Source organism: Caretta caretta, chromosome 1 (genome assembly GCF_965140235.1).
Source record: "Caretta caretta isolate rCarCar2 chromosome 1, rCarCar1.hap1, whole genome shotgun sequence".
NCBI lineage: Eukaryota > Metazoa > Chordata > Testudines > Cheloniidae > Caretta > Caretta caretta.
Genome location: NC_134206.1, coordinates 46,060,166 through 46,072,345, shown reverse-complemented (window position 1 = coordinate 46,072,345; position 12,180 = coordinate 46,060,166). Strand labels below are relative to the sequence as shown.

The 12,180-nt window shown below is 40.6% G+C and overlaps 1 protein-coding gene across 3 annotated transcripts in view; it reads left to right on the top strand.

The window, feature by feature from the left end:
- The first annotated feature begins 222 nt into the window (after window positions 1–222).
- Window positions 223–12,180, top strand: part of LNX2 (ligand of numb-protein X 2) — a 95,266-nt gene continuing 83,308 nt past the window's right edge. For 2 of the 3 annotated variants that reach the window (XM_048846329.2, XM_048846327.2), the window contains exon 1: window positions 224–420. The gene's annotated coding sequence lies outside the window, so the exon portion shown is untranslated. Of the gene's footprint in view, window positions 421–12,180 lie in introns of all 3 variants that reach the window. The other variant, XM_048846346.2, reaches the window with a different exon arrangement.

Genomic DNA, 12,180 nt, shown 5'->3' with positions numbered 1-12,180 from the left:
CAGCCCGCCCCGCGGGGCGCGTGTGCGGCTGGAATCAGGCGAGCGGCGGGGACACCCCAGCGCCGGGCCGATGTCGCCTCCTCAGCCGGGTCCCGCCCTGGCCCCGCTCCCATTGGCTGCGGAGCTTCCTCCGGCCCCGGGCTGGCGGCTGAGTGGCTGAGCCGCGCCGTCACTCGGGCCGCGGCGCTGCCCGCAGGAGGAGGCGGCCCGCCCAGGTGAGGCGTGCGGCGAAGTCCTTGCCCGGAGTTGGGCGCTTGTCTCTTGCCAGGACCTCGGCGGTGACAGCGGGAGGCGGAGCCGCCGCGGGCGGGGGCAGGGAGGCGGCCCCCGGCCGCGGGATGAGCAGGACCCGGGCGCCGCGTTGAGTTGGGGCCGGAGAGGAGGAGGAGGAAGAGGAGGTGACGGCGTAAGCCGGTCGGGGTAAGTTCGCTGCTAGGCTGCGCGCTCTTAGTGCCGCAGCGCCGCCATGCCCTGTGCCCCGCCGCTGGGCTGCCAGTGGGCTCGGGGGCTGGCTGGTGCCTCCTGGGCTCTGTATCGGAGCTGGTGGTGACATCTCCACCCCCCTGGGCTTCTGTCAACTGGCTGCTACTTTAGCCTAATATCAGACCAGGGTAGTAAAAACCTGCGCTCAGGACCACAGATAGTGATTGTGCTTGAAATCTGAAGGCAGGGAAATAACCTCTCTCCTTTCCCCAGTTCTGTTTCTTGTGTGTGTGTGAGGGAGGCAGGTCCTCTCCTCTCTCACGGGGACAGGGTCTGTTTTGGGGGAGGATGTGTGGGTGGGTTGATGATGATGATGATGACTACTCACTTCTCTTCCTGGGCACGAGTCTCTCAGTCTCCACTCAGTGGCAGATGGGGGTAGGGTGTTGATAATGATATCTCCTCCTCCATCTCCCCTTGTACTGTCTCTCTGTCTCTGGAAGACCATTATTCTTTATGTATGTTGTGGTGGCAGTGCCCTAAGGTTCTAGTCAGGTTTAGGGCCCCATTGTGCAGGGCACTCTGCAAACACATAAAATGGCACAGTACCTGCCTCAAAGGAGCTTACTGCTTTTAGGGTCCTAATCCTGAAAGTTGATCTGCTTGGGTGGACTCCTACCCCCACATAGTGCCCCATTGAGGTCACTGAGGCTTTGCTTGGGGTACAGGGGTCAGCCTGTACCCCAAGGTTTGTTCGGGGCCTAAAACACATGCAGTGAGTATGGCCAGGATAAAAGTAATGAGAACATGTATTTATATAGGATAATAATATGCATACCTCAGAAGTTCTGGATTAGTTCAAAGTTTTGTTTTATATTTGTGTAAATAAAAGTATTTGCAATCTCCACTGGTTCTCAACCTGGTCAAAGATTGGGTGGGGAGAGATACTGATTTTTCCTCCTACTCCCCATAGTTCTCTCTGAGTCCCTTCTCCATGTTAGAGATTTGTGAAGTGGGTGAGTCAGCCTCTTACTGGGAGACAAGCTGGGTGAGAAAATATCGTTTATTGCACCAACTTATGTCAGTGAGAGAGACAAGCTTCAAGCTTACACAGAGCTCTTCTTCGGGTCTTGGAAACGTACTCAGAGTGTCAAAGCTAAGTACGAGGTGAAACCGATTGTTTAGCATAAGTAGTTAACATGTATTTTGAGGCAGATTTACTGTTTCTTGAGGATATGTTGGTGGTGATTACCTCTATGCTCCTTCAAATTCTAACATACTGCATTTCCTGTCACTGTAACTGGGAGATTGTGAATTCCCCCCCCACCCCCCATGTTTCATACCTTTCAGACAGAAGATTTGGATAAATCCTGCATTGCAAGCAGAGGCTGCCTAAATATGTCTGTTGACCGTCAGCTTGACTTTGTCTGTATATATATTCAAATTTTTATTTGAATATAAATAAGTTGTCATTACCTTTTGGGGGAAAATACAAAACAAAAACAACAAAACCCACACATTCTGAGGATAGAAAAAAGCAAAGGCAAAGTCATCGTTGCAAAAATGTAATGAGAGAAGAGGGTTTACCTTGCCCCCTGTGGCTGGCTGTTGCCATTTCTCATCTCTGTAGAGAAGAAATGGGGTTTATTCCTGGTGCTTGTGGTATTAAACACAATGAAGGAGAAAAAATGGGTATTTTCTGGATGGAACTGCACACTAGGTGTCTTCCAAGAACTACACAATTCTCTACCCAAACCTGAACTGTCATTATGTGCTAAAGACTACTTAATCCTAAATTGCATGTGCGCCAAAACTGATGTGTTTATGCTTTAGCTTATGTACAGAGGATTGACTACAGATGCATTTATTCTGTCAGATATTGAAATACATCTATTTTACTTTGATATTATTTTATGAAAGAGCACTGAAGTCTGAAAAGCAGTTGAATTACTGAGTGTGTTGGAGGAAGAAAGAACCGCTGTAAACAAGCCCCTATTACAGGAACTGGATTACGGTTGTGTGTTTTACAACCGTGCCAAAGAAAACCATAGACATATGTAAACTTTCCCAGAAGCATGTAGAACAGGCAGCCATTTCAGAACTTAAATGTAGACGTCTACTTTTTAAATAACAAATGCTTTTTCCTTTTTTGAGCTCTATTTTTTTTCTATCAGAAAAATAATGTAAAAGCTAGAGTGGTCTTCTGCTAAACAACTGAATTTTTCCAACGAATGCTTTAGAAATTATTCTTTATTTTGAAAAAAATATTAGTATTCAGTCAGCTAAGTGAATAACCAATTGTTTTAGATGTGTCAGTGGCAAATATGACTGTCCCTTACCATATTGTTAATGAATACTATTTGATTGTTTACATCTGTAGAAATCCACTATTAAGCACTTCTGAGCTTAATTTAATTCCTTTTTTTAATTACATTATATTGTGGGTTTATTTTTTGATCTTCATACAAAATTAAAATATTTGTTACAGATTAGTTCTGGCGTATGTTTGATGATAGTCTCTGAAAATAAATTCAAAATCGTAAGTGCATTTGACCTATTCTTAAAAAGAGAAACTGTTCTGAGCTAGACTCTTCATTTAATGAAATAAACAATTGGAATGGCTGATATTTATTCTCGTTCCCATTTCTTTTGGTTTGCTAATTTTTATCCTAAGAATACAAGCAGATAGCAGATCAAGGAGGCTTAGGAAGAAACATCAGATGGCTTGAAATAGTGTCCAGCTCCATATCCACTTTGAAAATAAAGATGTAGTGCCTTATGCTGCTGTGACTTTATTAAAACAAATTTCCTCAGAATGGAAACAAGGTACATAATCTAAATACAAATTGTAGAACATTAGCATGATTTAATAGAGCACTGTTAGCGTTGCTTCTGTAATTAAGCTTCTTGGAGTAGGAATCTTATCTTCCTTTGTGGTTGGTGCTACATAAAATAATGCAGTGTTTTGGTGATGGAAAGTTAGACCAGGCTGAGAAGCAAATGCAAAGAGAACCACTTTGTTAGTCTAAAGTGAACTGAAATGATATATTTAAAAAAAATAACAATAACTGTTTCCTTTACTAAATCACTAAAATACATGGATAAATGTAACAATTAAAGTTTATTTTAAACTAAAATATTCTGTACTGTTTTCCTAATCTGGCTGCATCTTCATCCTGTATTAGCATTTAGTAACATCATCAACTCAGGCAGGGTGGAGAACCCCGAACTCAGGGCAAGTAAGTAAAGGAAAAATGATTTTCAAATATTGGGGTTTAAATATTTTTGCTTCTTGTGATGGAATATATGAATGGATTCTATTCCAGCAACTTTTAAAAAAACAAAACAAAAAAAACCTAGTTCACTTTAAACAAAGCTATAAACCATGGATCCGGTTCTGGAAGAGAAGGTGGGCACCATGTTTTTGTTCTTGTCGATTACAAGAAATATCGGCCATGGTACTGCAAGCTGCACTGGCACCAAGGGTCTGCTCTCCCAGGAGTCTTGCTAACTCCAAGGTATTGGCGTAAGGGTCCCACCTGCACAGGGCAGTCTAAGAATCAGGGCTGTGGTGCATGTGGTGTGTCAAACCACCACGACGAAATATATCTGTGCATATATCTATGTACTCACTTGCTGACAACAAGCAAGTTTGTTAGCTTCTGGTGTAAAGTAGCCCCACCATCCCATAGAAATTTAATCTACTTCAAAAGATAAGTTAAAGTAGTTTCAAGCCCCTAAGTCTCCCTGCTCACTCATATGTTTTATAATCTCAGTTTTGTACTTTTTAAAATAAATCTTCATGTAGCTGAAATAGACAGTGCAGAGGAAAGAGTGAAATTGACAAAATTTTATGTATAATCATAACAAGAAAATGGAACAAAATAGATTTTCTTATTTTAGTCTTGCACTTATAATAATAATAGGAGGTAAAACATTTTCAGACCAATGCATTTTTTCAATTGAGAGTATCACTTTAAAATTAAAAGTGAAACATATAAAAAGAGAGTGTTTATTAGTTATTGGATTAATCTAAATTGATTTCAGAAATCAGTAAGATGTAGTGTGTTTACTAAGTATTAAATGTTGTAACTAAAAAGAAAACTGCAGTAATTTAAAAGCAAAATGTTCTTTGTCGGAGCTGTAGAAGACAACAGAGGACATGAAATCTCAGTCAGTCGTTGATCTTCCGTATTTAAAAACTCTGTATTGACTTTTATTTGCAATGACAATTGGTTAATATCAAATCACTGACTTGCATGCTTCTTAATTGTCTTATAGTAGACCTATAGAGTTACTTGTTCAGAAAGTGTATTGCCTTCTAAAGATGAAAATTAAATCCTTTCAACTGTCATTATTTAATTATGTAATTGTTGGGTCATGGTGTCTATAGTGCAATAAAAAATAATGTTGTAATGCATGCTTTTTGTGGCCCCAATTCTGCAAACACTTATTCATGGGCTTAATTTTAAACATGAGCATTTTCATTGGAGCTAATGGGTCTACTTTTGTGTTTGACGTTAAACCTATGCATAAGTGTTTGCAGGATCCAGGCTTAACAGGAATAAATTTGGTGGAATAAACCTAACCATCCATGCTTAATACCAAAGCACTTCATATTTTGCATGAAACCTGTAGTTTGTGTGGGTGTGTGTCAAATCCAATGGGCATGCCAGCTCCAAGATACTTTTCCAGCTCATAGCTCTGTTAGCGGTACTGTTGTCTTATTGATGACAATATGATTGCATATGTCATGACATCATATTTGCAGCATATTTTACAAAAATGTAAACGTGTCATAGTTTTTAATTGTTAAAAGAGTTTTTTGATTGTATGATTTTTATGTTGTGAACCATTATATTGTTTTAGATTTGCATTTGTGTCAATGAATATTAATTCCATAAACTGGTAGGTGTTCATTTCATGTGCCCTTTTTAGTATTTTGGATAGGGAAAAGAAAGAGATGAAATCGTGAGCTTCAAGGAAGTACATATTAATCTGGTTAAGATCATGTTTGTTCAGTACAGCAAGAATGTAAGAAAGCATGTGTTTTGAAGATCTAAGCATTTTTCTTGTTTCTAAATGTCAATGCACTCGTAATCAAGTTCTAAATATACTTTTGTAGGATAGTTTATGGATTATACTGTAAAAAGTTATGGCTGTATGTGTATAATTATGGCAGACTTTCAGAGGAAGGGCATTTACCTTGTGAGATTTCAAAAATTAACATAATACTTTGCATTTCTGCAACATCTTCCACCGAAAAAACTTAGCAAATTTTTCCACAATTTAATGAATGAAGCCTCACAACAGCCCTGTTAAGTAGTTTCATTCTCACTTTTTATAAAAATGTAAATAAGTTGTGAAACTGCTCTGTATCTACTGTAGCCTCTTAAAAATTGTCTGAATTTTGTTTGTACTACCATTTGGCATAGTGAAATAGGTCAAAGCAGATAATAAAGTAAAATAAAATAAATGCAATGAAGCCAGAAATGATACTGCTATTCTTATATATGGTCATTTGGATCTCTGGAGGCCCTACTTTTTCTGAAATATAAACTTCATATTTCTTTCCATTACCCTAAATAACAAAAACAAATCAGATGTTTGACTTGAATGTCAGTTGAATCTGCCTATGTATGCATTTTATGGTCCCAATACTGTAAAATACTTAGGATACTTTATTAGTATGTACAGTAGGGAACCCTTCAACCAGAGGTGACACGTAACTGTGGATGGGGGTGGGGTGGGGGGAGTCACAATTGAAAGGTTCTGTGGGGGCATGTGACCACTTTGTATGTTGCCTCTGTCTCCATCCCCTGAAACTTGATATGTATGTACATAACATACAGTAGCAACTACCTCCTCCTTCTCAGTCCTGTGGCTGCCCAGCCCCTTACAGAGCTTGCAGGTACCCCTGCCTGAACTATACTCAATCAATTTAGCAAGTGTTCAAAATAAGACTAACAAAAGGAGCAACACAGTTGGGATGCACATTTCCCCCATGAATCATCAGGGTAGGTGGCACCAGGGTGGGATTGTGCTTGGGGCTGGATCGTCTCAGTTAACAAGAAGTTGGAGAATTATCAGTCACTTTTTGTTGGAAGGGGGAATATGGGACTCCCAAATTGCCTTCTCCTTGATATGCATGTTGGAGGCTGCTGGAGTTTAAACGCACCCCCCTGCTGCTGGGATGGCATGGAAGCAGCAGGGTCTGCCCTTTTTTCCCCACTCTTCCCACCTCCCCCCCCCTCGCTCACCCCCAAGGCTCTTGGGCTGGATGGGGCTCCACCTGAGCTGCCTGGTGCTGAGCACCATGTTGCTGCTCCTCTTCCCAATCTGGAAGATGCCACTTTGACTCGCCTCAGTGAGCGGTCTGCAAAGCAGACTGTGAGAAGTGCTGGGACTCCAGCAGCAGGGAAGGAGAAGCAGCCTCAGGTAGTGGGGGTTGCTCAGTCTTCAGCCAATCGCCCTGCTGCTTTCTCCCTCCCCACTGTGCACGGACACAGGCATGTGACCCCCCCCCCCATGTTCCATCTGCCTTCAACCATCTTTCCCCCCCTTCACTTAAAAAGAAGGATGAAAGCCTATTAGAACTCCAGGTTTGAAATCACTCTGATAGATCTTTCATTGAAATGATACTTTTTTGTCCCTAGGTCATCATCTCAAATTTACCTGGCAAATGTTTTCTTCAAGATGCAGTTTAAAAATAAAAGTTTCTAATTCATAGAACAGAAATTGTGACAATAACTAAGTCACGGTATCCTGTTTAGACAGGAAGTTGTCTAGGATGGAAATGCTTTAGGAAATAGGCTAATGTAAGTGAGAGGATATTCAGCTTCCTGTTTGCACATTTGATTTTTGTTGTCCAGTGGATGAAGATAGACAATTAACTGTTTCCTCCCCCAATTCCTTTAATGAAGTGAGGGTAAATTTCATTGCAGAGGTTTGGGAACATTTACTTAACTAATGGTAGTTAGAGTAGACAAATACTTATGTAAGAACTATTGGCTGTGGTGCAAAAATCATGGTGACTGCGGAGGCGCATATTCATTTGGGATGATTTAACTGGGAATTGGTCCTGCTTCGAGCAGGGGGTTGGACTAGATGACCTTCTGGGGTCCCTTCCAACCCTTATATTCTATGATTCTATGATTCTATGATTACATAATTAGATACCATCTTCTAAAGGTCTAAAATCTTAGGTACAAACAGTGATAGATACCCAGAAAAGAAAAAGACATTAAGGAAATGTGATGCGTAAGATGTACCTATACCTACCAATATATGTATTGGATTAAAACACAACTGAAAAGAGGTGTGTGCAGGAAGCAAGGAATCAAAAAATAGCAGTTGCAAAAAGGCAAGGGTTAGGTTTCAATTTTTCCTGTCTGGAGTGGTGTAGTTCTGTCAAATCTTCTTCTTCGTGTAGCTGTTGGGGGAAATGATTGGAGTTCCCCACAGTTGTGCATCAAAGCACAGAGAGAAATATTTCCTTGAGAGCATATAAGTGATATTGAAATATCTTATAGTTTTACTAACTCTTCTAGTGATAGCCGTGAGAATATGAAACTGCAGTGCATTATCTTCCAAGAGCTTGCACAGGTCCAATGGAAATTATGTCAGGAAGTCTGTGTTTTGCATCTCTTTTTACTGCTTGATCAGAAGATGATGCTGGAATAAGAACAGTTGCTATCAGTGACTGCAATAAGGTTCAAGTCAGTATTCCTTATCTCTTCCATTTTTGCAACCTCTTTTGGTATTGCTCTGGTTGCTTCTGTACTAACATATGTAGAACACACTACTTCCACTTGAATGCAGGATACACAACCCCAGAGCCCTTTGTTATGAACTGTATCCCCTTTAAAACTTGTGGCAGATGACTACTGCAGTCAAAAGACTCCAAATTCTATCTTTTGTGGTTTTCTTTGCTGTTTAAAAATGAGTGTGAACACTAAATTATTAGGTGGTATTGAGGTGCATATGTAGCCACAGAGCTTTCCTAAGCAACAGAGGTAGATGTAAATACAGGCAGAACTATAGTTACTTTGAAAGGTGGAATGCATGGAGAATTTTTTTGATATGGAAGTGAAATATTGGTATCTAACATCTGTAGGTATATTTTGTTCTGGTCACGCTTTAGCTGCCATCCCAAAGTAATTGACATTTTCTTGTCCCAAAGTAAGTTCTCACTTGTTATGTCTACACTGCAATTAGATACCCGTGGCTGGCCTATGCCAGTTGACTTGGGCTAAGGGGCTTGGGCTAAGGGGCTGTTTGACTACAGTATAGACATTTGGGCTTAGACTGCAGCCCGAGCTCTGGGACTCTCCCACCTTGCAGGGTCCCAGAGCTTGGGCTCCAGCCCAATCCCGAACGGCTATACTGCAGTTAAATAGCCCCTTAGCCCGAGTCCCTTAGCTGTAGTCAGCTGACATGAGCCAACTGTGGGTTTTTAATTACAGTGTAGACATACCCACTGTTTTTCAGTCAAGCTTATTCATAGATACTAAGGTCAGAAGGGACCATTATGATCATCTTGTCTGACCTCCTGCACAATACAGGCCACAGAATCTCTCACACCCACTCCTGCGAAAAACCTCTCACCTATGTCTGAGCAATTGAAGTCCTCAAATCATGGTTTAAAGACTTCAAGGAGCAGAGAATCCTCCAGCAAGTGACCTGTGCCCCATGCTACAGAGGAAGGTGAAAAACCTCCAGGGCCTCTTCCAATCTGCCCTGGAGGAAAATTCCTTCCCGACCCCAAATATGGCTGTTCAGGTATGTTTTTGAATCCAGTGCAGGTGCTTCTTGCCACTTGTTTCACTTGGTGTGCAGAACAACACTTTAAAAAGCCCTTTTGTATTTTGATTTTTTTCTCCAAATAGCATACCAGGTAGTGACTTTCTCAGCCAAGGAATAGATTCTTAAAGGTGACTTCTCTGTAGTGGTAGGTTATACAGTAAATCAGATTTCAAGGAGGACATATGGGCTGTGGGTAATTGTACATGACTCATGGATAGTCAGGTTTGGCAAAACTAACTTTTTAAAAATAATTTCAACAGATAATATCAATGTTTACTTTAAAACATTTTCTTAATTTTTTATCAATTTAAATTGTCACAGTTGCGGGAAATTATGGTGGGTCAGTCAACAACTAATCACAGTAGACATTGAGTTTCAAAAAGCTAAGGCTTTATAACTTAAAATATTATGTCAACATCACATGTCAAAATATATAAAGTAAATATCCTTAAATTAAACTAAGTTCTCTAGCAGCATTCTTCTTACTTTGCCTATTACTGATGGAAATATTTTTCTGTTGGTATGTGTGTGGATGGCTAAATCAATGTTTACTGACATATACCAAAAAAAAGAATGAATCCTTCTAAACCTATGGATAATGCACTGAGAATCTACAGTATATCACTCACATAAGTAGGGACCATGTTAGATTGTTCCTACTCAGAGAAAAATCAAAGTAACAGCTGTTGAAATATGAGAACTTGTGCGGCTAGTTCTTTATGTTCATTTTGGATTTAATGCATATTTATCTACTCCCCTCTCTTCCCTGTACTTTCTTGGTATGTTTCCACAGCAATGAAAAGCCCGCATGTGGCCCATGGCAGCCGACTTGGGCTCGCAGGGCTTGGTCTGCGGGGCTCTTTCATTGCTGTGTAGACTTCTGGGCTCGGGCTAAAGCTGGAGCTCTGGGACCCAAACTGAGAAGTCTACACAGCAATGAAACAGCCCAGCGAGCCCGAGTTGACTGGCATGGGCCAGCTGCAGGTTTTTCTTTGCTGTGTAGACATACTCTCTATGACAGAATATTCCCCTGTGTTCACACCAACACATTATTGTAATAATCTTTGTATGAAGTATATCTTCTAAGTTACGTCAAAACTTATAATTTGCTGTTCAATAATACCATGGCAAAATGCACATAGCAGCATTATATGTGAAGTTATAAACATAAACTGAAATCCTGACTAAAAGTATGTTTTCTAGATAAGTCTGGGGAGTGGCCAAACCAGTCCCTCAGAGACAAAGGGTAAGATGATGTTTCAGCCAGATGTAAACAAGGCTGATGGACCATTACCTGCTAAATGGCCGTTCTTTGGCAGGAAAGGGAGCAGGGGAAAAAATCTACATCTTAGCACAGAAATGGCATGGCATTTCCTTCCTTCCTTCCTTCCTTTCACACAGACAACCTGTCACCTTGCTCCCAGCTGGAAATGTTTTTCAAGAGAGGGACTGAAACTATAAAAAGCAGGGGCAAACACCTCAAGGCAAGGTGAACACCTCCACCCTTCCCTCCCCTCCATCACATTCACTGCACCTGAAGAGACAAAGGAAGTAGCCATTGGACTCTTGGGGGAGGAGTCCTGACCTAAAGAGTTTGTTCAGTAAGACTGCTGAAAGCATGTGATGAAAAAACTTTGCTTTGAATCTAACATAGTTTGTTAGGCACCAGTAAGCATTTTATCTTTATTTTTCTTGTTGCCATTTCTGACTTTTATGCCTCATTACTTGTATTCACTTAAATTTTTTCTCTTTGTAGTTAATACATTTGTTTTATTGTATTATCTAATCTATTGTGTTCAAGTTGAAGTGTCTGGGTAACTTTATTTGTAGTAACAAGTTGTGTGTATATTATTCCTTTAAAGGAGTGACGGACATAATATATTTGCACTATCCAGGTGAGGGCTGGGCAATACAGTACATATGTTTCGGGGTGGAGGGTGGAATCTGGGACTAAGAGTGTGTTGGGGTCACCCTGTGTTAATCTTTAAGGCTGATAGGAGCCAAGGTGTGGCTGTCTGGCTGCAACATCCACAGACATAGATGGGAGTGACTTATGTGCTGGATACTGTTTGTGAGCAGTCCTGGTTGGAAGCTACTACAGCAAGGCATTGTAAAGGACACCCCAGGTTACAGGGCAGGGGTGACACAGTTACTGATTAGTATGGATTATACCCTGGTATATCACACTCTCACCACTACTAAGTAGATATTTCCCATCATACTCATTTTTTTTCTGTTGCAAGACACTTTTTCTCCTCAAGTTACTGAGACTTTACTTATGACTAAAGAGATTGCATGTTAAATCTATATTTTTGTAACTATTGACCCTCAACTGCTCTACATATGGTTCTTTTGTATAGTGGAAAACACTTTATATAAATAAAACAATTTGAATAAACTCAAGAACTGAACTTCTTTGTTTTAGCATCACTAATACAAAGATAAAAGTATCATTTACTAATTTATTTAGTCTGGCAAAACTAATTGCAGCGGAAGCACCTGTTGTTTGCACATTGTCTCAGTATGTGCAACTCTTACACATCAGATGCAATAGAATATTCAAATTTATGTTCTGCTTCTAAATGGAAATGAACATAGGGTGAATTAAATTTTTGCCGCATGTACTGCATTAAGTCCATCTTAGTCCCCGTGTACACTCGTAGATACAGTACTGCCTAAATCGTATTGTGATTCTACAGTTTTTTCACTTTGAAATACATTTTGGCTCATAACTGGTGAGTTATCAGGTCTGGTTCTTCTACTTGGTATTGGAGTGGGGGTTGGGGGAAGCTTTCCACTGAAGTAAAACAGGCGATACAGTAGCTGTGAAAGGGAGAATCAGCAGCATAGCTTGTCTATGTATTTGACCTAGGCTGTCTTGCCATGTAAGCAGAAAAAGAGAATCTATGGGAAAATGATCACTGAAACAGATAGTGGTGCAAAAATCTTGGA